Consider the following 4,380-nt stretch of genomic DNA (forward strand, 5'->3'; position numbering starts at 1 on the left):
TTAGTTTCATACCATTGTGGTCAGAAGTTACTTGGTGTGATTTCAGTCTTCCTAAATTTGGTAAAACTTACATTGTGACCTACAGTATGACCTATCCTAGAGAATTCCAGGTGTACTTGACAGGAATGTGTTTTCTGCTACTGATGGATGGAATGTTTTGTCTATATCTGTTAGATCCATTTAGTCTAAACTGTAGTTCAAGTCCAAGATTTCCTTATTGATTTTCTGTCTGGATGATCTATCCATTGTTGAAAACGGGGTATTGAAGTCCCCTACTATTAGAGGATTGTCTGTCTTTCCCTTCAGATCTGTTAGTATTTGCTTAATATATTTTGAGTGTTTTGATGTTGGATGTATAAGATTGCTATATCTTCTTAATAAATTGACCACTTTATCATTATATAATAATGGCCTTTTTCTCTTATTACAGTTTTTGGCTTAAGTCTATCTTGCTTTATATATGATGTGCATATACAAAAACTTCTGCTCTCTTTTGGTTTTCACTAACATGGAACATCTTTTCTATCCTTCCACTTCCACTATGTGTCATTAAAGCTGAAGTGAGTCACCTCTAGGCAGCATATAGTTTGGTCTTGTTTTTTGATACATCTAACTATGCTATGCATTTTGATTTAAAGAACTTAATCCATTTACATGAATTCTAATTATCAATAAATATGTAATTACTAATGCCATCTTGTTAATTGTTTTCTGGCTGTTTTATTGTTCCCTTATTCCTTTCTCCTCTTTCTGCCTTATTTTGTGAATTGATGATTTTCTGTAGAAGTATGATTTTATTCTGCTTTGTGGTGATAATAAGGCTTACAAAAAAACCTCTTATTTATTTACATATTTATGCTAACAGCTTAATGTTGATTACATACAAAAACTCTACTCTTACTCCCCACTTATATTTTGTATGTCATAATTTACCTCTTTTTATATTGTATATTCATTAACATATTATTTTACTAAAGTTATTTTTACTACTTTTGTCCTTTAACTTTATACTAGCATTAAGTGGTTAACACATCACCATAATATAGTATTAGTGCATTCTAAATTTGTTTATATATTTACCTTTACCAGTGTTTTTTATATTTTATATGTTTTCATGTACCTATTCTTTGATTTTAGCTTGATGAACTCTTTTTCGCATTTCTTTTAAGACCGGTCTTGTGGTGGGGCGCCTGGGTGGCTCAGTGGATTAAGCCGCTGCCTTCGGCTCAGGTCGTGATCTCAGGGTCCTGGGATCGAGCCCCGCGTCGGGCTCTCTGCTCCTCGGGGTGCCTGCTTCCTCCTCTCTCTCTGCCTGCCTCTCTGCCTACTTGTGATCTCTGTCAAATAAATAAAATAAAATCTTTAAAAAAAAAAAAAAGACAGGTCTTGTGGTGATGAACTCCCTCAGCTTTTGTTTATGTTGGAAAGTCTATATATCCTTCAGTTCTAAAGAAGAACTTTGACCTTGGCTTTGAGTGTTCTTGGTGGGCAGTTTTTTTGTTTGTTTGTTTGTTTGTCATTTTTGTTTCTGTTTTTGTTTTTTCTTTTATCATTTTAGCTATATCATCCCTCCTTCTCCTTGCCTGTGAAGTTTCTCCTGAGAAATTCACTTAGAGTCTTGTGGGGGGGGGGGGGTCCCTTATAAGTTACAACTTTTCTTGTTGCTTTTAAGATTCCCTCTTTGTCTTTGATTTTGGCATTTTTAAATTTATGTGTCTTGGAGACTATATCTTCAAGTTGAGTTTGTTTGGTGACCTGAGATTCATTAACTTGGATATACAAATCTCTCCCCAGATTTGGGAAAGTCTCCGTCATTATTTCTTTAAATAAACTTTCTGCTCCCTTCTCCATCTCTTCTCCTTCTTGAACTCCAACATTTTTCAGATTTCTTCTTTTAATGGTATTGCATAGATCACATAGTCTTTCTTCATTCTCTTTCATTGTTTTTTCCTTTGTTGTCCTCTGACTGAATAATTTCAAAGGTCTTGTCTGGTAATTCAGATTCTTCCTTCTGCTTGATTCATTTTGATGTTGATGGTCTCTACTGCATTTTTCATTTTATTCATTATATTTTCTCAGTTCTACAGTTTCTCACTCTTTTGTTACATGATTTATCACTCTTTGTTAAACTTCTCATTTTGTTTGTGTATTGTTTTCCTGATTTTATTGACTTGTGTTTCTGTGTTTTCCTGAAGTTCATTGAGCTTCCTTAAAAGAGCTGTTTTGAATTCTTTATTGGATAAATTGTAAGTCTCCGTGTCTTTGGGGTAGGTTACTTAAGCATTACTGTGATCCTTTGGTGGTATCACATTTTCTTGATGTTTCATGTTCCTTAAAATTGTACTATCTTCACATTATCAGCAGCAATCTCCTCCTCTAGTCTTTACTAACTGACTTTGGGAGAGAAGTACCTTCTTCCACTCTGCTAGGGATTCTGAGACTTTGTCAGACCTTCTATGGGTGTGCACTTTCCACCCGCTTTGCTCTCTCCTATGGCAGAATTCTTAAACTTGTGTGTCCTTTCTCTGTTCTGTAATGTACCAGGCCAAGTGCTGTAACCTCCCTTTTGCTTTCTCAAGGGCAGCACTAAAGCTCAAGTTTGTGGTTTCTCCTTGGATTGTAGATTTGGGCTGTTTTACTGCACACGCTCACTCGCCATCTACCAAAACTTACTCTTGCCAATGTTAAGAGTATGTACAGAGGATAGGCCATAGGATGTGAGGTTTTGTGGGTGAGGCACGTGGAATGTGGGGATAGGTGTGGACCAACTGTAGGAATCCATGGATAAGGTATCACAAGCAGTTCATGGGAAGGCCTCCTAATGGAGACTGTGATCAGTTAGCAAGATCTGCATCATTTTTTTTTAATGCCTTCCTAGAGTTCTATCTGCCACTCTTCCAGCCTCTTCCAGTCTTTCTAGCTCCCCCTCTCTCCCCACCAGTAATGCAACTCATGACAGTACTCTGGATGGAGTGAGAGAGAAATAGGCTCCTCTGGAGAAGATGGATGCTTAGTTACACAATTTAACCTTCCCCCATGGGAGGAATCATGGACTGATAAGGTCTCATTTGGCAGTGAGATGTGCTGCCTTGGAGAAAAGGTTATATAAGTTAAGTCAAACTTTTCCTCTTACTCTCTCTAAGGCATCCAAACTCATATTTTTAGCTCTAATGTTGTGCTGCAACTTCTCTGTCAGAAACCTGGACTTCCATAAAAGTTCTCAAGTTCATGCTTGATCTAAGATCATGTTCTATAGAAGCTCCTGGACTGTGATTGAGAGGGGCTGGTTCGTGGGTCACTGGGTCCACAGCCAGAACAAAGGTCGGTAGGTCTGTTACTTGATTCATGATGGGTAAGACTCCTTCTGGTCCTTAGGCATATGGTTCTGGATCCCACAGCTCCCATAAAGACACTTCTGCCTGTGGATGGATACCAAATTGTAGTAGAAAGGGGGATATGAAAAGAACACCTTATTAGCCATGTTGTTAATGTCACTCCTCAAAAAAATTTTGAGGTAATGGGATCTTGGAGTTCTTTGGTAATTGTTCTGTTCATGTGGCTCATCTGGGTTAGTCACTAGATGGTTAAAGCTGGATAAATATGTCAGAGTCAAACCAGGTTTTCTGCCTCAAGTTAACCAAGTGGTCAGTATCTACTGATGCAGTTTGTAGTGTAGAACTGTCTTAGCAGTCTACCAAGCCTGTAAGTGTAATTCAGCGTACTATGTATCTAACTCAAGGTAATGTATGTATTCCTAGGTATAGCCCAACCAGATCACAATTCTTTCTTCAAAGTCATGATTACTTTCAGAATGCTTATTGTAAACAGGGGTACTGGAACAACCTTATGGAACTGATTTTTTTTTCAACTTCTTAGATCTCCGGTTTCTTAGGTTATTAGTACAAATCTAGGCTGTGTTGGAGGAATAGAATGAGAGAAGAGAAAAGGAGATAAAGAGAAATGTATAGAAAAAAATGTTACTAAAGAAGACATAGGTAAACTAGGCTAGCAAGTTATTTAATCAGCGGGACTTTCTCATTGATAGTTCAGGGATGTGTCTTAACACTGTTATGTTTGTTAGTGAAAATAACCTATGCTTCTAATCACAAATTCTAATTTGATGCCCAGTGTTCCAGAGCTCAGATAATCCTATGCCATGGACTACCTGACTGATTATTCTTCAAAATTTTTGAAGACAAAGAATGATGAGACATTAATATAGATGCTCCTAGTGTGCCAGTGTTTAGAAGAATGATTCTACATGTAGCTGGGGGAAAAGAATGATTCTACATGTAGCTGGGGGAAAAGACAGGTATTAATGCAAAAATGATCAGGAGGCCAGGTGTCTGATGTATTTGTAAAGTAACAGTGTTGAGGTAC

This window comes from Meles meles, chromosome 8 (genome assembly GCF_922984935.1).
Source record: "Meles meles chromosome 8, mMelMel3.1 paternal haplotype, whole genome shotgun sequence".
Classification (NCBI taxonomy): domain Eukaryota; kingdom Metazoa; phylum Chordata; class Mammalia; order Carnivora; family Mustelidae; genus Meles; species Meles meles.